This window comes from Pinus tabuliformis, chromosome 4_1, assembly GCF_031772625.1.
Source record: "Pinus tabuliformis cultivar Carrire ecotype Pingquan chromosome 4_1, CPIR1, whole genome shotgun sequence".
Taxonomy (NCBI): Eukaryota; Viridiplantae; Streptophyta; class Pinopsida; order Pinales; family Pinaceae; genus Pinus; species Pinus tabuliformis.
The window spans coordinates 620,671,304-620,694,496 of record NC_142303.1 but is presented as its reverse complement, the minus strand read 5'-3'; the positions used below and the strand labels follow the sequence as shown (position 1 = coordinate 620,694,496).

General features: G+C 36.5%; 1 pseudogene; it reads left to right on the top strand.

Annotated features, from left to right (window-relative positions):
- The first annotated feature begins 1,908 nt into the window (after positions 1-1,908).
- LOC149177548 (heterogeneous nuclear ribonucleoprotein 1-like) lies at positions 1,909-13,213 on the top strand (annotated as a pseudogene).
- Positions 13,214-23,193: the final 9,980 nt, after the last annotated feature.

Genomic DNA, 23,193 nt, shown 5'->3' with positions numbered 1-23,193 from the left:
TTGAAATTTGTTCAATCATGCTTAGACTATATGAATTGAACAATGCTTGGGGTTTTCTTTTCTTTTCATTTTTTTTCTTTTGTTCTTTTGTTCTTCTTTTTTTTAATACCCTCTTTTCTTTTCTTTTCTTTTCTTTTTTGGAAATCAATTGAATACTGAGATCTATGAACAATATAAAATATGCAAAACGTGAGATACTCAATCACGTTGAGGTCCTATAAATTATAGGACCCTGACAACATCTTTAAAATTAAAGACGTAACAAAGTTTATTGTACATATTGCAAACTTTGTGGAGGCGCAATTCGAGAATGGTGCATTGGAAATGGGATCGCACATCTTGAAGGGTTAATTCCATTCCTTCAATTCTCTTTAACAATTATTAAACTAGCTTTTGCAGCAAAAGGGTGCAAAGATATGCCGATAGAAGTGTCAATGAATGTACAGTGACGCAAAGGTAGCACTGCAGGAAACAAGGATATGGACCTGGAAGGCATGTGGAAACAAAAGGCTAAAGTATTGTTAAATTAGAGCTTTCCAAGTGGGTAAAAGTGAATTATAGAATATGTAATATATCATATTTCTATCACCAAACTCATAACTAATCTAAGCAATCTTTGAGGAGACATCACTGTGATATTCTACCATATTCTCTTAACAACATCTTGGAGATTATAATGAGAAGCTCTTTGGATGGGAAAGAAGAAAAAAAAAGCAATTGAGAAACACTCATTTCATGGGTGCTCAAAAGCCTAAACGAATTGAATTGGTGTCCTTCTCTCCTACAATTTAAGGAATCCTTAAGTATTTTTATCATGCTGTGATTTTGGATGGGCAACAAGTGTATTAAGTGCTCCAATTCTTGTTTCAAATTTTAGAAAATGAAGCTTGGAGGACTAGATAAGTTGAAAATGACTACAATTTGTTTTCAAACAAAACATGGAAATTTTGAAAACTTGATGCCTATTGGAATTTGGGAGCATGCCAAATAAATATTTCCTTAAGGATAAAGTTGTAGATTATGTACTTCCTATTACATATATCAAGGATTTCATAAATTCTTTTCCAACATTTTTTTGTTTCAGAAGTATGTGGAACTATAATGTGCAGGAATACAACAGTGAACATAGTTCTCTTCACTTTGGAACCCTTTAGAAGAGGAGATAAATTCCACTATAACGCACAGGGATACACAAAATAGAAAATTTGAACATCATGAAATTTATTTTGATTATGACCTATGTGTTTCCAGTGGCTTATTAAAATGCCTTGATGAAGGTAATGTTTGTTGAAAAAATAAAAAAAATACATAATTGGGAAAACACCAGCTCTCAAACAAAACTTGCAATAGAATTAATATCATCATCTGAATTTTCCTTAGTGTAAGACTTGGTTTTTATCTTCTATTCTTTGTAAATATAAAATTACAAAGAACCCATTGAATTTTCCCATAATGATATTTATAACAACATTATTTATCTTTGTTTCCTCTTCTTATTTAGCACTTCCCATTCTAACATTTACAACAACCTCCTTCTGGTAGGTATTTTTGGTGTGGGTCAACCATATAGTAGCCTTACGTTCACCTTCACTAGTATTTTTACTTCTAGAAAGACATGAAATAGAGGAAAAGAGAACCATGCAACTAATGATTTGGAGAGAGGCCCTAGGTGAGAGAAGTGTGAGAGGAGAGAGTGACGAAGAGGACATGCTCCGAGCATGGCAAGGGAAAGCCTCCAATATCCATCTATTGTAGATCCTAGGAGGAGTGAGGTTTTGAGGGCAACGAGAGTGAAGAAGATCATGCAATGAGAGTGTGAGAGGGGGTGAGACTACATAGTTTATTCTATCGTCCAATCACTTCACTCACGAACACCGACACAATGGTATCTACCAGTAACCAGTGTGGGCAAGAGACATGAAACTTGTTGTGCTTGGTATTCCTTGGGATGTTGACACTGAGGGGTTACAGGGTTATATGATCAAGTTTGGAGAACTAGATGATGTGATTGTTATGCAAGATCATGCAACTTGTTGTTCTTGCGGATTTGGTTATATGCCACATTTCTTCAATTGAAGATGTTATGAAAGCACTTGACAGTGAACATGTTCTAAATGGTCGTACATTAGAATTAAAGGTGGATACACCCAAGGAGGAGATGCAGACTTCTTTCAAGAAGATTACTTGGATATTTGTGGCTATAATTCCTCCTTCTATTAGGGAGGATGCATTCTGAAAATATTTGATAAATATGGGAATATTGAATATTTATATATGCCCAAGGAAAAAGGCTCAAAAAAACATTGTGGAATTGGTTTTATCACTTTTGAAAACTCAGAACTTGTAGACAAGTTGATGTCAGAAACGAATAAGTTGGGTGCAGCTACTATTGCAGTGGATTGAGCAACATCAAAGGAGGAACTAACAAAGCCATGGGCAAAACTAGTTTCCAGTGGGTATGGTGCATACAATGCATATATCAATGTTGAAACTCAGATGGGGCATTGGGCTCTGCTACAATATATGACCATCTAAGCTCAGGACTTAGAGATGTTAGCTCAACGGCCGCTGACTATCAGGAAAATTGTCTGCCGCCGAACTGTCTATCGGAGAGCTTCCCTTTCCAACTGCGAATAATTAAGGAAACCATCTACAATTAAATTAATTTTTGGTTGGGAGCTCTTGGAGTGGTCCATTACTCCCTCTGCAGTTCTCTACCATGATTTGTGGAACACTTGACACATAGCCAATACAAGCTTGATGGAAGCTTGGCTATAAATACTTATGTTTGGTCCCCAAGCTCACTAACTCAATCCCCTTCAGTCTTACACCATCAAGCTAGAGTGAGCAGAGCTTGGAAGTGCCACACGGAAAGCTTTCCTGTTGCTCTCACAGTGAAGTTTCAGATGCTAATGCTGTGAAGTTTGTGAAAAGCGCAAGCTAAGGAAGAAACGTCGCTTCCTTGTTAAAAGAATAATTAGTTAATGGTTTCTATTTAGAAAGGCTACGTTCTTCCATAGAAGAAATTCACGCTACGTTTTTCTTAACCCTGGTCAAGAGCTGGAGGCCTTCCCATTTTTGTTTGCAGGCTAAGAACCATCAATTTGAGGAGAAATCTCTCCACCTTGACCTTTTGAGCCCTCGTTTTGTTGTTGGCCATGAGCTCTCAAAGGTCTACCTTTTATATCAGCTAGTCATGGACTTGAAGGAGACTTACCCTCTTTCTCTTGCACGAGTTTTTCTTGTGGCAAGTGGCTACAAATTTTAGGATAAAAGTCTGCTATAAGCTTTCAGATTGTATTTGAAGGCCCTTTGGCATCTTGTATCCATCCAACTCTTGTAAACTTCATTCATTGTTTTCTAGAGGAAAGATCCTAGTGTTTCCAAATTGTGAGAGCAGTTGTTGAGTTGGCGTAAAAGATATATGCAGTTGTGTATGATATACATCGGAGTGTGAATAGCATCTATAGCATCAATGGATGGAGGTATTTTTTCTTGGGCATTCAAGTTTTTGATTCTTTTACGTGTTTATTCCGCATTATAGAATCGTTTTTAAGCTAACATTTGGTATCAGAGCTATTTTTATCTCTGCCTTGGTGTTTATAGACATGTTCTGTTTGGCTAAATGAGAATTTTCTAAATTAAGTCATCTATTTGGAAATATGTCTAATTTTTGCTCAATTTTTATGCTTATAATATTTATTTAATTATATGCATTTTGGATAATTGTTGTGAAAAATTTATTAACTATGCTCGTATTTAATTTGCATGAATTGATTATTTTTGTTTTAAATTAAAACATGCTATTTTGGATGAGTATACGAGACCCATCGTTGAATGTTATGCATGAATATTATAGTTTATTTCAAATTAATTTTTTATGCATAAAAGAAATAATGTCTAGTAATCCATATAATTTTAGTTGATTAGAGAATAGCCACAACATCTCTAATTAAATAATATTATATATTATGATTGATTAGGATCACATAAAGAATATTTAGACATTAATTGTAATTAATTATACTAAATATATTAAATTTTATCCCACAAGAATTTTTATTATATTTATATAATTAATTAGGATAAAATATTCATAACTTACCCATAGGAATTATGAATTAATAGTTTTATCATAAAGTTCAAACCTAAGATAAAATTTATATCGAATTATAATCATAATATACCCTTTAGAATTATGAATTAAATGAATAATTTGATAAATTCTATCATAAAGAATGATTGAATCTGCTTGAATTAAAAATTTAGTCCACAGACAATTTTTATGTCATTAGATTCAATTTTTAAGCATGATTTACATTGGTAAAGCATGAAATTTTATTTAGGCCTCAAATTTAACATAAGCATGTGATCTTTAATTTTATGCAATTGTACAACCTGCAAATTTCTCTGAAATTCGTTGTGACGTCCCTAAACTTAAGGGAGATAACTATAAGTTCTGGAAGGAGAGAGTTCTCCTTCATTTGGGGTGGATGGACATAGACTATGCTATTAGGAAAGATGAACCACCGACACTCACTAATACCAGCACTGCAGTGGACATCACACTTTATGAACGATGGGAGCAATCTAATCGCCTAAGCATGATGTTCATTAAGACTAAAATTTCAACTGATATTCATGGTTCCGTTGATCGGCATGAAAAGGTCCGAGACTTGCTGAAAGCCATTGAGGATCAATTCGTCACTTTAGACAAGGCACTAGCAAGCACCCTAATCATAAAGTTCTCGTCCTTAAGGCTCACCAGTGTGAAAGGTGTGCACGAGCACATCATGAAAATGAGGGACACTGTGGCTCAATTGAAGAAACTCGAGGTTGAAATATCGGAGTCTTTCCTGGTGCACTACATCCTGAACACCATTCCGCACCAATATGGACCCTTAAAAATCTCATACAACACACATAAGGATAAATGGTCAATTAATGAACTCATGAGCATGTGTGTTCAAGAGGAAGAGAGACTGGTGATGGAACTGGGAGAAAGTGAAATGTTGGTAATGCGTGGAAAGGGAAAATCTCAAGCTAATCGGAAAGGGAAAGATAAAGTACCTCCCCAAGCCGATATCAAGAAGGATTCCAAGTGTTTCTTCTATAAAAAGAAGGGACACATGAAGAAGGAATGCACCAAATTTCAGAAATGGCTTGCGGACAAAGGTAATCGAATCTCATTTGTTTGTTATGAATCTAATATGGTTAATGTCAATATTAACACCTGGTGGATTGATTCCGGATCAACAATTCACACTTCGAATTTCTTGCAGGTTTTGCAAAACCTATGGAAGCTAGTGGGAAGTGAGCAAAGCATCTTATCAGGAAACAAGATGGGCTCGCATGTGGAACCTATAGGAACATGCTATTTAACTTTAAGTAGTGGCTTTGTTTTAGAATTAGAAAAGACCTTTTATGTTCCAAGTTTTTCTAGAAACTTGATTTCAGTTTCAAGACTTGTACATTTTGGATATTCCTTTAACTTTTCAGAAACATCTTTCAGTTTATTTTATAAATTTGATTGTGTTGGGAATGGTATTTTGTCTAATGGTATTTACTGCATTAATTTACAAAACAATGTCACTTATGATTCAATGCATGTTCACACTGGCACTAAAAGATGTGTTATTAATGAAGATTCCTCTAAATTATGGCACCGAAGACTAGGTCATATCTCCATAGAAAGAATTAAAAGATTGGTAAATGAAGGGGTACTTAATACTCTGGATTTTACTGATTTTGAGACTTGTGTGGATTGCATAAAGGGAAAGCAGACTAACAAGTCAAAGAAAGGTGCCAATAGGAGTTTGGAGATATTAGAGATCATACATAGTGATATATGTAGTCCAGACATGGACTTACATGGTCAGAGATACTTCATCTCTTTTATAGATGATTACTCACGATATATGTATCTCTACATGCTTCATAAAAAGAACGAAGCATTAGATGCCTTTAAGATCTTTAAGGCTGAAGTAGAGAAACAATGCGGCAAGCAAATTAAGATCGTCAGATCAGATAGAAGTGGAGAATATTATGGTAGATACACAGAAGATGGACAAGCACCTGGGCCATTCGCAAAATTTCTTCAAGAGCATGGGATTGTTGCCCAATACACCATGCCTAGTTCACTCGACCAGAATGGTGTAGCAAAAAGAAGAAATTTAACATTATTGGACATGGTGCGGAATATGCTTAGTAGCTCTAATCTTCCTAAATCCTTGTGGATTGAAGCACTTAAGACGGCAGTGTATATATTAAACTGAGTTCCAACCAAGGCTATTCCTAAAACACCATTTGAATTATGGAAAGGTTTGAAACCGAGTTTGCGACATATGTGCTTTTGGGGATGCCCGTCTGAAGTAAGAATATATAATCCATAAGAGAAGAAGCTGGAACCAAGGACCATTAGTGGGTATTTCATTAGATATGCTAAAAGGTCTAAAGGTTACAGATTTTATTGTCCATCTCATAGCACTAGGATTGTGGAATCAAGAAATGCAAAGTTTCTTGAAAATGACTTGATCAGTGGGAGCAATCAAACCAGGAACATAGTTTCTGAGAAGGATCATTCAGAATATCAACCTTCCACCTCAAGTGATACATTGGTTATTATTCATAGCACTCCTCAAGTACAAACTGGTGTTGAACAACCAATTGTTGAAGTTCCACAAGCTGCTGACGACATTCTAGTAGATCAGGTAGTTCAAGAGTTGCCAAGAACTTTTGAACAACGAGTTGAACCACATACTTCTCAGGAAGATGATGGTACAATATTCAGAAGATCTACTAGACCAAAAAGATCAGCAATTCTTGATGATTATGTTGTGTATCTGCAAGAATTTGACTACAACATTGGAGCCGAAAATGATCTCAAGTCTTTTTCACAAGCCATGAGTTGCAAAGAATCAAAATTATGGTACGATGCCATGAAGGAAGAGATGAATTCTGTAAAGAGTAACAAAGTATGGGATCTTGTTGAGTTTCCTAATGGCGCAAAAGCCATTGGATGTAAATGGGTCTTTAAGACAAAGAAAGACTCATTGGGCAACATTGAGAGATATAAGGCAAGACTCATTGCTAAGGGATTCACTCAGAAAGAAGGAATCGATTATACGGAGACTTTCTCTCCTGTATCTAGGAAAGATTCCTTACGTGTTATTATGGCATTAGTAGCCCATTTTGACTTGGAATTGCAACAAATGGATGTGAAAATGGCTTTTCTCAATGGAGATCTAGAGGAGGAGGTTTACATGAAACAACCTGAAGTATTCCCTTCTAGAGATGGTGAGCAATTGGTTTGCAAGCTCAAGAAATCATTATACGGTTTAAAACAAGCATCCTCCCAATGGTATTTGAAATTCCATAATGTAATTTCTTCATTCGGTTTTGTAGAAAACATTATGGATCAATGTATATACCTGAAAGTCAGTGGGAGTAAAATTTGTTTTCTTGTTTTATATGTGGATGACATTTTGCTAGCACCCAATGATAAGGGTTTGCTGCATAAGGTGAAAGAATTCCTCTCTAAAAATTTTGATATGAAGGATATGAGTGAGGCATCTTATGTCATTGGCATTAAGATCCATAAAGACAGATTTCGAGGCATCTTGGGTCTGTCACAGGAAACCTATATTAATAAAATTTTAGAGAGATTTCGGATGAAGAATTGTTCACCAAGTGTAGCTCCCATTGTGAAGGGTGATCGGTTCAATTTGAACCAATGCCCGAAGAATGATTTTGAAAGAGAAGAAATGAAGAACATTCCATATGCTTCTGTTGTCGGAAGCCTAATGTATGCTCAGGTCTGCACAAGACCTGACATTGCATTTGATGTGGGAATGTTGGGACGATATCATAGTGATCCAGGTATAGACCATTGGAGAGCTGCAAAGAAATTAATGAGGTACCTTCAAGGAACCAAAAACTAAATGCTTATGTATAGACGGACGGAAAATTTGGAAGTAATTGGCTACTCAGATTCTGACTTTGCTGGATGTGTTGATTCACGCAAATCAACATCAGGATACATCTTTATGATGGCCGGTGGAGCTGTATCATGGAGGAGTGCCAAGCAGAGCTTGATTGCCACTTCCACTATGTGTTATGAAACCAGCTCACGAAAAGATAGAAAAGATAGATCAACGCCTTAGAATTCAGCCTCTTCGAGGGGACAACCTCCTTTACATTACATAAATGAACAATTCTTGGATGATACAAATGAAAAGACCTCCTTTCTATATATAGGAGTCTAAGGGGTCATAATATAATCAGAGTCGACATAACAATAATAATGTAAGGGCACAATAATAACAATAGCGGGCTTCTATGGGGCACAATAGTAACAATATGGGCACTACATGGGTACATCAATATAATAAGGGCGTTGTACTAATAACAATAAAGGGTTACACTAGTAGTATAGGGGCCTAACATGCCCCTCTCCTTCAAAAAATGTTGTCCTCAATGCTTGAGTAGTTCTTGATGCTTCTGTATAAAACTCTTGTCCTTCCATGTGGAATCTTCAGCGGGTAAGTTCTTCCACTTGATGAGATACTCTGAAATTGATCGATTTCGTAGCTATCGGGTTCTTGTTTTTGTGACTCCTCCAGGTTCCAATATGATTTTTCCTTCCTCTTCAATTTCAGGCGATATTGTTTGAATTGGGATCTTTTGCAACTTTTGAATAAGTGGCCATACTTCTTCGTCCCTCTTCCATTTATCCCTTGCTTCGTTTATCCAATCTAGTTGGATAATAGAAATAACACAAAACAATGCTTCCACATCCTCATCCTTTCTTGAGAGTGCATCTGCAACAAAATTTTTGCTTCCATTTTCTATAGATGATGTCAAAGTCATAACCCAACATATTTGTGACACATATTTTTTGTTCTTCTAAAGATAATAGTTGTTCTAAAAAGTATTTAAGACTATCATGATCCATTTTTACTTGAAGTGTCTTCCCATTCGGTAAGGTCGCCATTTTTTAAGTGCATGTAGTATTTCCAACATTTCCTTCTCATAAATAGCTTGCTTGAGATGTAGCAGTAAAAATACCCAATCACCTACATCAAAACATTTTTCACTACGATGTTGATCTACCTGTTGTTTCATTCGATTTTGCACCAAAGTGGCGTTATCCTTTAAAAGTTGGAGAACTTGTTGTTGATGCTCGATGTGATCTTTCACTACTTGAACCTTTTTCTTCTTGATATGTGCTTCTATATTTAGAGTTTGAGGAGTGGTAATTTCTTCCAATCATTTACAAGATATGGTCAGATTCATTTTTTGATGCTCGATGTGATCTTTCACTTCTTGAACATTTTTCTTCTTGATATGTCCTTCTATCTTGATAGTTTGAGGAGTGGTAATTCCGACCAATGAATTACAAGATATGGTTGGATTCATTTCTTCTTTCTCGATGTGGTTTTTCACTTCTTGCACCTTTTTCTTCTTGATATGTCCTTCTATCTTGAGAGTTTGAGGAGTGGTAATTCTTGCCAATGCATTACAAGATATGGTCTGATTCATTTCTTCTTTCTCTGGGGTTGGGTCATACCGTATATTATCTTCTTTTGATGTTACTTGATCTTTTTCTTCCTCCTCTTCATACTCTATGTAAAATAATTTCTTCTCAGCACACTTATTACCTTTAGTGCATGCTATCACAATTGTAACAAAGCCCTTTTTCTCTTTTTTCTTCCAATTGTTGTGGTGTAACCCTTGTAGTTTGTGGAAGGCTAGAAAAAACAACACTTCCATCTTTATAGTTGTGAAGGGTAGACTTCCTTGTTGCCATAATTTTACTTTCCACTATGTCACAAAACCCTTTTACTCTTTTCAATTGTTGTGGTGTTGCTCTAAATAAGGTGTTGCTCTTTGTATCCTCATAATGTGCTATCATTTCCTCCATGAGAATTGACCACGTGACAAGTTGTTTACGAGAAAAAAGCCCTTTATACCATAAAAATTGATCTGGTTCTAAATATGAAGATGCAATACATACATTTTGTAACAGTGGTACACCATGTAGATCAAAATATTGCTCCATCTAAAGTATCCAATTTACCGGACCCTTTCCATAAAACTTACTCATATCGCCTTTTTTTTTATTTTAGGAGCTCGATCTTGAAATGAATATAAATCTGTAATTTTGATTCTTCCAGTTCTGAAATTGTGACCTGTCGTAGCCCTCTGTGTCCTCTTTCTAATGCCACCAGTCTGATCCAAATTGGATTCTCCAAGGAAGAGTTATGCCAAATTTCCCACAGTGACCTGATTATAGACTAGTTCAGTAGAGTGAACTTGTACGACATGCCACGTGTCCCTGTTTCGACCTTTGGCTCTAAAAAATATATACAAGAAACTACAGTCCGTCTTCTTTCTGTACCTTCTTACAAAATTTCAATCCAATGCTCAGAGAGAAAGTTATGACAATTTTCCCCAGGTCACCTATTTGGAATGTAATTCAGGAGTTTGCAAAAAGACCAACTTCCTCAGATCATATCTCCACAAATATAGCGCAAAAAGCTCTGAAATTCAAACCCGAGGTTCAGTGCGATTTCGTCTCAAATGGGTTTTTTTCACTTCTAAAACGTCGTAGAAAAAAGTTATAGCGAAAATGCCACGAAGACCTATTTGGAGCAATGAAACCCTACAATCCAAAGCTTTGATCCCAAATGTTATGAAACCAGCTCACAAAAATATAGAAAAGATAGATCAACGCCTTAGAATTCAACCTCTTTGAGGGGGAAACCTCCTTTACATTACATAAATGAACAATTCTTGGATGATACAAATGAAAAGACCTCCTTTCTATATATAGGAATCTAAGGGGTCATAATATAATCAAAGCCGACATAACAATAATAATGTAAGGGCACAATAATAACAATAGCAGGCTTCTGTGGAGCACAATAGTAACAATATGGGCATTACATGGGTACATCAATATAATAAGGGGTTGTACTAATAACAATAAGGGGTTACACTAGTAGTATAGGGGCCTAACACTATGGAAACCGAGTTCATCTCCTGTTTTGAGGCTACTTTACATGGTGTATGGCTTAAGAGTTTCATTTCTGGGTTTAGACTTATGGATTCTATCTCTAAGTCATTGAGAATATATTGCAACAATTCAGTTGTTGTTTTTATGGCTAAGAACAACAAAAGTGGGAGTCGAAATAAACACATCGACATTAAGTATTTAGCTATAAGGGAACATGTTAAAGAAAAGAAAGTGGTCATTGAGCACGTCAACACTAAGTTGATGATCGTTGATCCTTTGACTAAGGGCATGCCACCGTTTAAATTCAAGGATCATGTAATGAATATGGGACTTGGTTTCATTATGTAGTTTCTCATTGTATGGACAATGTTATTTTAATGAAATTATTAATTATTGTGATGTTTTTCTCATATTTATGTGCACCTTAATTTGATTTGAGAGAATTCATCTGCGTAGAACCAAGAATAGGGTTTATTCATTAAGAAATCGCTGCCACATAAATTATAGTAGAAATAAATACATAGTAATACATGGAAGATAATACTCGTCATTAGAGGACTTATCGCCATGATTCATGTATCTATTACTTAATACAGATTATCAATGGGTTTTAAGATGAGACATTAAGATTGGAAGTATGGACCAAGTGGGAGAATGTTAGCTCAACGGCCGCCGACTATCAGGAAAATTGTCTGCCGCCGAACTATCTATTGGAGAGCTTCCCTTTCCAGCTACCGATAATTAAGGAAACCATCTGCAGTTAAATTAATTTATGGTTGGGAGCTCCTGGAGTGGTCCATTACTCCCTCTGCAGTTCTCTACCATGATTTGTGGAACACTTGACACATAGCCAACAGAAGCTTGATGGAAGCTTGGCTATAAATACTTTTGTTTGGTCCCCAAGCTCACTAACTCAATTCCCTTCAGTCTTACACCATCAAGTTAGAGTGAGCGGAGCTTGGAAGTGCCACACGGAAAGCTTGCCTGGTGCTCTCACAGTGAAGTTTCAGATGCTGATGTTATGAAGTCTGTGAAAAGCGCAAGCTAAGGAAGAAATGTCGCTTCCTTGTTAAAAGAATAATTAGTTAATGGTTTCTATTTAGAAAGGCTATGCTCTTCCATAGAAGAAATTCACGCTACGTTTTTCTTAAGCCTGGTCAAGAGCTGGAGGCTTTCCCATTTTTGTTTGCAGGCTAAGAATCGTCGATTTGAGGAGAAATCTCTCCACCTTGACCTTTTGAGCCCTTGTTTTGCTGTTGGCTGTGAGCTCTCAAAGGTCTGCCTTTTATATCAGCTAGTTGTGGACTTGAAGGAGACTTACCCTCTTTCTCTTGCACGAGTTTTTCTTGTGGCAAGTGGCTGCAAATTTTAGGATAAAATTCTGCTATAAGCTTTCAGATTGTATTTGAAGGCCCTTTGGCATCTTGTAGCCATCGAACTCTTGTAAAATTCGTTCATTGTTTTCTAGAGGAAAGATCCTAGTGTTTCCAAATTGTGAGAGCAGTTGTTGAGTTGGTGTAAAAGATCTACGCAGTTGTGTACGATATACATCGGAGTGTGAATAGCATCTATAGCATCAATGGCTGGAGGTACGTTTTCTTGGGCATTCAAGTTTTCAATTCTTTTACGTGTTTATTCTGCATTATAGAATCGTTTTTAAGCTAGCAAGAGATGGTTATGCATCAAAAATAGGAAGTGGCTATGACAATGGAAAGTCATGGCCTCTATATGGAACCGGTGGTGTGATTGGAGGGTCCTCCTATGGCATCTCTAATTGTGGTGCAAGGTATGGTTCGGGAGGTTTTTCTGGCCTATCACCATGAGGCATGGGCAAGAATATTTTTCTTGGAAGGCTTTCACAAGGGCAACTATTGGGATCTTCGTCAATATTTTAGAAATTTCGGCACTGTTTTAGATGTTTGTGTGCCAAAGGATGTAAGGAGGTTGGGACATAAAGGCTTTGGTTTTGTGAAATTTGTGGAGGATGGAGTAGCAGATTGTGTGACACGAAGGTCACATGAAATTCTTGGCCAAAAGGTGTCTTGGAATCGTTGTTTTGTATTTTGGAATCGTTGTTCTGTATTTGGAGAAAAATCGTTTCATCATCTGAATTTTCCTGGAAAATTAGCCTTTGGCGACGTTGAATGCCTTCAAATGTTTATGGAGGATTTGCTGAAGGGGAAGCATAAAAGTTAAGATAACTTCCATGATCAGAAAAGGGATGGGATTCTGATCTTGACCTTCTAGTGGAAGCACTTAGACGCTTGCGCACACCCCAAAATAAAAGCCTTCACCTTTTTTTTTGCGATAACAATTGGTTGATCCATTTCGATGGTTTCATTTTCGAATACAAACATTGTGAACGCCTCATTGTTTATGTATTCCCAACCCAAAAGAATCCATACATAACTTTAGTTGCTTGTAGAGTTCTCTGCATTTACCATGCCTCCATTGTCTTCCCACAGATGGAATTATGACGGATCAAATGGCTTCAGTCTTGGATTAATTCGTTAAGGTACCAACCTTTTCTAATCTCTAGAGAATATTATTTAAGGAAATCATAAAAGCATCCTAAAATTCATCAAACCTTGAATCTGGTTCACCATATACCACACCAGGCATAATTTTCTGGATTCTGGTCTTTCTTATTGCGTTTCATTGTTCCTCTGGATTTTCTGTAGAGCCTCTATAACATTTATCTTCCTTCCTTTAACAGACTCTTTTGGTATATAAACTGAATAGGAACCCTCATTAGCAAGAAGATACCATGGATATTGATAACATGTTATAAGGGGATCAACTAGCATAGGAATGGATCGACCTATAAGCGAATCGAATAGGGATCTTCGAGTAGGGGTGTCACCAGTAGGGTGAAGGTAGAATTCAGATTTCATGAAGAGCTTCACTGCGCTTGTAGAATTCAGGAAATCACTCTTGTTGTAGCTAAAAAATTCGCAAATCCCAAGTTTGCTTGAACACTATTCGACGAGGATGGAACGAATACCATCATTGTCGTTGGGTATGGGTGCACCTACAAAGCTTATCATATGAGATCTCTGGGGCGTGTTGATCTGCCATTGCCATTGCCCAATATCTTTATCAGAACTAAGATGGAAGAAAGTAGTGTTGGGTTATGTTATATTCATTTCACGACTACCCCATGCGCAGGAGAGTCACAGGGGGGCAGCAGCTCCTTCTGTACGCTGTGTGGAGTGTTGTCGGGGGTAAGCAGGGGAGCGGAAGCCCCCTTGCACAGGGTCCAAAGCAGCACCCCAAGGAAAAAATTTGGACCCTATATTAGGTGGGCAGACCTATTTATGGTTTTGTACATGGATTCACACACGGTTTTGGGCATGATGGTTTTCTTTCCATGGTATTTTGTAGATCTGGTCAAGGGAACTACAGTTATGTTCTAATCCAGGGTTAATGGATTAGAGTTTAAGAACGCTTCGGCATGTATATATATGTATTGTAGCATTGAAAGGAACACAATGAAAAATAAATCTGGTAGTCCTGGTTTTCAGATCCAGGAGAAAATATATGTGTGTTTTATGTTTTATGCTCTCGCCATTGTTTATTGTATGTTTTTTAGAATTCATATGCGAGTAATTTATGTACGGGGTTAAAACCTACAAGTAGGATGTGGGACTCCAATTTCATTCATATCCCATGGATTTTCACCTTTGTCCATGGCCTCAGAGATATAGCGACGTTGACGATAATTTGTGGCTCTAGGAGAACGTGATGGGAAGAGTTGAACAAGGCATATTGTTGATATTTTCTATAAAGTTGTCGAAGACAACAAATCTCAACAGTGTCACCAACAAGAACCTCACAATAAAATACATATGTGCATAAATATTGCAACCATCAAACAAAAGTATAGAGTTGTAAAGTCATATAAATATCTTTTAGATTATTTGTTATATAAATAAATTAATATTGCAATCGTCAAACAAAAGTATAGAGTTTTAAAGTCATAAAAAAAATTAGTGTTTCTAATTGGTTATTTCTTATATAAATAAATAGATAATTTATAAAGGATAGGTTAAATAATATTAAAATGTATATGATTTTATTAAAGATAAAGAAAGTATATTAGTTTTTTTATTGTTGTTTTGATTTAGAATTTTTTTTAATTTTGGAATAAAAGTTAATTTTTTTATTAGTTTATAGTTTATTTTATTTGAATATACTAAAACACGTTAATAATATATCTAAAAATATTTAGCAAGTAGAAATATTTGCTTTATTATATATCATAATTAAATAATGATAAATTGTCTTATATAAACCCAAGAAAAAATCAACAATAATAATATTTTATTATTAATTTTTTTAACAAGAATTGAGAGTATGCCCATGAAGTGTAGTTTAATTGGTGATTGTCTTGTTATGATGTAATATGTAGAGCATGAGATTCCAAATTCAAATCTCTATGGGTTAGACCAACAAACAAAAAAACAAGAACTGAGAATATATTTTCTATTAAAAATATTTGGGCTAAATGCTCAAAGTGATTGCATCATCCAAATATATGACAATATAGTCCATGAGCTCCTCTTTCATCTACCTACATAATTTTTTACATATTTTCTTCAAACAAAATAAAGCAATCCTACAACTATTCCACTTATAGGTATGCCAAAACTGGTCTAACAAATAGCAAAATTTGTTCAGAATATTGATTTGGTTTCTTTAATCATTTGAACAGGTCTCCTCTTCATTGATCCTAGTTATGGATGACTCCCTGAGATTTAGAAGACATTCATATTATATCAATGAATCTTGAAACTTTCTAGAAATTGGAATTTCATCCTATGTAGTCTTTCTTATCACTTGTCAAACAGGGTGACAGACCTGAATATTTCTTTAAAAATTTTGAAAAAGGATGGAGAGGAGGAAGCATTGCATTCTTTAACCTTCTTTACAAACGCAAAATCACCATCAATCTTTCTCTACTTTTTTCCAAATGTGGCTTCTTTTTCTGCCTCTAATTCCTTGATTTGGGTTTGTTTGGGGATTGTCTAAAATTCCTCTTCCAATAACCTTTGAGAACCTAATTATTTATCCTTCTCTGCATGGCACTTCTAACATATTTATTTAAGTGGTGACTTGATTTCTTATGTGGGTTTTCATAGATTTATTTTTCACTCTCTAATTTTTTGTTTATAAATCCGAAAACCAAATATTCCTAACGATTCCTTATGTTTCTAGGTGAACGAAAAACTCTTTTCTTGAACCCTCAACATCTCTTTCCACCTCATTTTCTAACTAGTCCTCTACTTAAACAAAATGTTCTTGTGGAATGGTTCCTGCTTTCGAAACACATCAAATTCTCTTGTTCTTCAAATCTTTGTTCCTGCACTGTAGCTTGGAGGGGAGGGTCCTCTCCTAGATCTGGGGGTCCTTCTGATTCCATTTGATATACATCTTCTTTCCTCTTATGAGGATTTTCCTTTTTTGCTTCCTAAGTTGTGTCTTCTTCGTCAATATCACCCTCCAAAGAGGTGAATGGGTTCACTGATCTGGGATTTTTATCAAAGTCTACTTCTCTTTCCTATTGGATCAAACTCATTGGATTCTTGCCCGACGAGGTGTGAGGCTCACGAGACTGGAAGGCTTGACCTTTCTCGAATTCTTAACGATTCACATTATTTCTCTTCCTCTAAGTCTGCCATTGTCCTTCATCTTCTTGGATATCTACAGTTTCACATTTTTTGGGGAAATTTCTTGTGAAGTGCCCGTAATCATGATAATTCCTACACTTGAACATGATCTTATCATAACCTATAGGTTGGATAGATGACCAATTATCTAGAGATTGTTTAAGGAAGGCCTTTATTTAAATCAACCTCAACACAAAACCTAGCACATGCATACATCGAATATTTAATCATTTCCCTATCTATATATTTTCCCAGTGGATTTCCAACATTTCTTAGCATATCTTCGTCCCAACAATGAAGAGGGAGATGGGATAATTTGACCCAAACTAGAAAAATATATGGGATATCGTTCTCTAGGATAAAATTCAATATCCATATGTCCAAATACAACCCTTGAATTCTCAAAAATATGATCCATTTCGGAAGCTCAAATCCCTATCTTCTTTGTGCTCAAAAAGGAAAGTGAAAGAACCTTTCCCTTCAACATTCCACCCATATTTGAAAATTTACTGGAATTTTCCTTAGTTCTCAATAAAATCTCACTATACGCATATAGAGACATGAGACTTTCATTTTGATCCCAACATGAATATAAGCCCATTTCCTTCGAAACATTGAACCTGTAATTAAAAGAATCAACTTCCTTCTTAACAATTATGCATTTATCTTGAGCCTATTGTACAAAATTCCTCTTGGTTAAAACTTTATTAACTTCCATCATTACATATGTCTTGTCATCTACATTCACAGACATCAATTGTCCTTGGTTTCTGTTGTTTAGAAAATTCATTATTCTATTAGCAATATAGGGTTTATCTCCTAGCTCCCTATGAATTTTGTCAATAGCTCATTCAGTTTGAAAAACCAAATTTGACTCTTCTCTAATGATCCTAAATTATCCCTATGTGTATGATGCACTCGATACTATATCTCCCCACAAAAAATTCTTTGCTTCACACAGAGACTGTGCTCCCACTAGTAAGTCTTTCAACCAACCTACTTTTTTTTGTAATCTTGGTATAAATCCTTAGCAGTGTTAATGGTTGAATTCCTGTCAATTGTTTCCTTTGTGAGGTGATTTATCTCATATTTTTTAAGTTAGTATATGTTTGAGATTCTTAATTTCAATACATTTAATAGTAAATGTTGACATTGTTTAAACAAGCTTTTTTGAAGGGTCAAACTCTGCTATTGATGGTGTTGAAGGTGTTGTTGTACAAACATGTTCTGAGTTTTCCTTGGTGATAACTTAAATTTGTTGTGCATAATTCTCTAGTTTCTTATTATGTTCAATTATTAAATATAATAATTATTTTTTTCATTTTGTGTAGCCTCTAATGTAGAAGTCTGAACATGCTCAATTGTTAGCATCTTAAGTTTCCTTTTAAGTACCTGAATGCGAGTGACACAAGATTTTATCAAAGCTTGTACACCCATGGAATCATTTGGATTTACTCCCGGTCTAATCATAATATGTTCCAAATATTCAATATCCATTTGTTTAGTTATGGTTGTAACCTTTTCCTACTTTAACTGATTTGTAACTTTTTTTAGTGTTAATTCCAACTTGGAAACATTTAAAGCAGTATATGTTAGACCTTTGAAAACCATTTCTTTAGTTTTTCTATGTAAATCAATACGAGATATCGAACGAAATTTCTTCAAATCAATGGAAGAATTTGTTGTTGTTGAAAATGTAAAGAGCAAGGTCTTATGGCTTGTACCTTAGCCAATGAAGACTTGGAGTTGTCCTCAGGAGATATACTTCAATTGTGATGAGTTAATTTCCAGTTTATGGGAATAATCATCATGAGTTCATGCGTAGAATTGGAGCTTCAGTTAAGTGGAAGTCTTCATCAGTTTGACTATAGGATTGGTTGGTAGATCGAGTTCAATTAGAACGAGTTGGGTATTCAGTCTTGATTAAAGGAAGAGAGAGTTAGATCTCCAGTTTTGATTGGAGAGAGTGTGAGTTAACAACACTAGTGATGATTTGAAGGAGAGCGAGTAACACTCTTAATTAAATCACTATCAGAGCTCGAGTTCTATATTTGAACTAGCCTAATTTATCATGGATCGAATCTATAAAAGAAGGGAAAAGGCACAAGTAAATTACATTTTTGTGGACAAGGTTGTGAGACAAAGAAGAGCTCGTGAGATTATGAGAGGGAGCCTTGAAAGTGGAGCATGGTAATTGTGCCCTAAAGAATAGGAGCACAAGTGTGCTAGAATTTAGGAGAAATAATTGTGCACAGGTTGTGTGGAGTTGGGGTCCTAAAATATAGGAGCTCAAGTGCGCTAAGAAATAGGGCCAGAAGTGCACTAAGAAATAGGATATCAACACAAGGAATAAGGAGCCAAGTGCACTAGGAAATGGAAGATCAACTCAAGGAATAAGGAGGCCAAGTGCATAAGGAAGGAGGATCAAAATTGAGGCGAGACAGCAGGGTTTGCAGAGCAAGTCAAGGAGGTAGCAGAGGATAAATTGTTTATAGGAACCAAGATCAACTAGTGACCAAGAAAGGCCAAGATCAATTGTATCAGTGGAGATTTAGTGTAAGAAGCATAACACTTTCTCAAGAGAGACAAATTTATTTGTAATAGATTCAATTTCTCAAAGGACAATCAATAAAATAGCCACATCAAGCAAGCAGGTTTTCCCTATTGGGTTTCCTGAGGAAAGTGTGTCAATTTGTGTGTGTGTTTCTATCTATGTGTTTTTATTCTGCTACATATGAATTATTAAGAAACTTTGTGTCTTGGTGAAAGTAAACAAGTTTCAGATTTTAGTTATTATCAGAGAGGAGTCCACTATAAAGACCAGCACCAAGTTGATCAGTTAGGCTAGAGCGCAGATTTGTCAGGAAGGATGGTGCAAGAGTTTGAAGAGCAGAGGAGAGCAGTTCCTTAGATAACTGTATGATGTTCTGAGGAATAAGGTCAGATCACATTTTAGAGGGAGCCTCAAATTTCTGTGCATGGAAGGAGAGGATATATGTGGTGTTGGAAGATAATGTGGTGATAGAATTTATGAAGAATCAATTAGTTCCACCTCAAGATCCCCAACAGTTAGCCGTGAGTTGTCCCAACATAACAAGAATGACACCAAGGCGAGGAGGATCATTCCTGAGGGGATAAAAGACTATATTTTTCATCATCTCCATGAGAACAAGACAACATATGAGATGTTTAAAGCCATATTAGATTTGTGTCAGGTTTTCAGAGATTCCAGGAAGCTTGCTCTCAAAGAAAAGCTAAGAAGTATATGAATAAGAAAAGGAGAGCCCATCATCACATATATTTCAAAGTTCACTTAGGTTTGGGATGAGCTAGGTGGTGTGGGTGAGATAGTAGCAAAAAAAGACCTTGCAAGTCTTGTGCTTTTGCACCTCCATAACTCTTGGTATAGTTTCTAGGATGCAGCGAGTGGCACAGAAAAATTTCCCAATTGGAAATGGTTATGGAGTGACTACATTCAAGAAGAATTTTGGAGAGGGATGAGAGATGGTAAATCAATGAAGACAGAGGATGAGGAGAACTTTTCCTGTGAAAGCAAAGGTAGCAAATCTAATGGAAAGAAGGGTCGAGGAGAGGCCAAGTCTAGTTAGAAGGGAAATAAGAAGAAGAAGTATTTGAGCAAGATCAAGTGCTTCCATTTCCATGAGATCAGACACTGTGCCACTAAGTGTCCTGATCAGAAGAAGGAGTCCATTAAGGATCATGTAGTTGCATTAGCAGAGGTAGATGCATTTTTTCCCAGCTCAAGAAAGATTTCTCATTGAAGCTTGCATGGCAAGCTCAACAAACAATAATGTGTGGTATATTGATTTATGAGCATCCTTCCACATGACCGGAACAAAAATAATTTCAACCACCTGAAGGAGAAGGACATGCAGTTTCAGATTGAGCAAGGATATGATGGCATGTATGCATCTATAGGAGTTGGTAATGTCATTTTTCATAGGGAGACAGATAATCCTCTCCATATCAGAGATGTCCTATATGTTCCAAGACTAAAGCATAATATTATTTTGATAGCTACCCTTGAGGACAAGGGTTATGACATCATCTTCAATAGAGGTAAGGCTTACCTCAAGAACCTAGCTTCTAGATGTAAGAAGCATATATGCGTGAGGATGTAGAACATCTACAAGTTTTAGATAGAGACAGACACAATCTTGAGTAGCAAGGCAGGAAGGACACAAAGTAGAAAAGTGATGGCTGAGGAGAGCAGATCTCTAAGGGGGTCCTTAGAGAAAGAGCAGGTAAGAGTACCTAAGAAGAAGATACTCAAGTTGGAGCCTCAGCCAGTATCTCAATTTGAGCCTCAGCTAGTTGGTTGTTGCGCCGACTAGCAAGATGGTGAGGAGGAGAGCCCAAGGCGAGTGGAGGTAACCACTCATTTAGTGACTCCCAGTATAGGGAGAGTTTGAGCCAAGTGGGCAGAAGAGTTGTTTGGGGAGAATCAAAAGAGAGTTGGATCTCCCAATAACACCTTCAGCCAAAGTAAGCAACCACAAAGATACATGGGGTGCATGGCACTTATGACTGAGGTGACATACTTGCAGAGCATGGGTCGAAAGAACAAGTCTTCAATTTAGGTTTTGCAGGAGGAAGCAAGGAAGTATTCTAGTTCATAGGGAGCAGTTGTAGCAATGGATAGTGTGGTAATGTTGAAGATAGATCTAGGTGGAAGAAGAGAGGATTTTGTGCATTGTAGCAGCCCACGGGCCACATGCCATTCTTCTTTGTACTCGTAGCCATATTTCCATTCAGAGCAAGAGAGTGGAGCGGCCTCACATTCCAGCTAGATTTTCTCTCGAAAGGCTTTTCCAAAGCATATTTTGTGTCAAATGTGTGTCTGAGATTTTGTTTTTTTCGTTCTCTATTTATTGCGTAACTTTCATTTGCATATGTTGTGATGAACTATCCAATGGAATATCCACGATAGTTTATGGATCATATTGGCATCAGAGAAAATTTATTTGGGTATTTTGTGGGGATTTGCAAGGAATCTAGATCGACAGGGCCAAAAATCGTCAAACCCTAATCATGGCCGACAAATTTTTGAATGACCCTCGTGATCCTACAAAGGAGAGGTTTTCATGGTTGGAACAAGAAGTCACAGATATAAATCATCATGTAAATCTCCTCGTGGCGGCCCCAAGAAATAAGCATGGGATATTTGGATAATATGGGGGTTCAAATGTAGAGGCAAATTATAAGGGGGATTAGCTGATCGGGAAGAAATGGAGAATCAGCTGAAGAAAGAACCCAAAAATATCAACCCAGTTCAAGTGTCATGAATCAATCACAACCCCTATTTAAAATGGAAGAAAAGTTCGACATAAATAGATACCATGATGCTCTGAAGTTGAATCATTGGTTGCAGCAACTTGAAGTGTATTTCAACGTCCATCAAATTGAGGAAGGACAAAATATCTCATTTGTACGATTGAAATTAGAGGGCCATGCCCTGATTTGGTGAGAGAGCCACAAGAATACCTTGAGGTTAAAGGGATAACATCCAATGTAAGTGGGAGGACTTCAAAACCCTCATTAACTCGTAGGTTTACCCTATTGGGTACGTAGAGGACCAGTGGATCTAGCGCCACTACTTCAAGCAAAAGCCATGGCAAAGTGTGTAGGAGTAAACCACATAGTTCAAAAAGATGGCCATAATGCTAGGTATCTCCCCAAAGAACCCAGTTGTACTCCTCAAGTATTTTGGGGGTCTACACCACCATCTATGGGAGAAAGTGATGATTTTCAAGCCTAAATTATTGGACAAGGCTAATGTACAGGCACAATATCTGGAGAACATAGGCATGACGAGAGCGCAATCAAGTGGATGGAAGTAGAAGGAGAAACAAGATGTTTCTAAGGAGGGGAAGAAGAAGAAGAAAGGGGGAAAAGATAAAAATATGATAGCAACAACGCACCAATTCAAAGATCCCAACAACCACTCCAATATTGATAACCATACAGAGGACAAGTGTTGGAAATTACATCCAGAGCTAAACCAAAAGAATCTCATGGCCACTGATTCAAGCAACCAAGTTGAAAGTAGCTTACACGTGGATGACAAGATCATCTATACATTAGTTCAAAAGGAGGTTAATTTGAGTAGCCTTCAATAACGTGAAGAGAAAGAAATGACCAAACTCTTCCATATAAAGATGCAAGTCAAGATGACAAAGATTGATGCTCTGTTTGACTCAAGATTGCAAGTGAATCTCATTGCAACAGAGTTGGTTCAGAACTTGGGGTTAGAATTTCATGATCATCCAAACCTGTATCCACTAGGATGGGTAAATAAGGATCTAGAGCTGAATGTAAAACAATAGTGCAAATTAGATTTGTTATTAGTGTTGATTTTATTTATGAAATGGAACTAGATGTGGTTCCCATTCATGTATGTGGAGTCATGTTTGGGAGTACCTACATGTACATGCGAGATGCAATATTCATGCAGAGAGCCAACTAGTATCATCTCATCAAGGATGG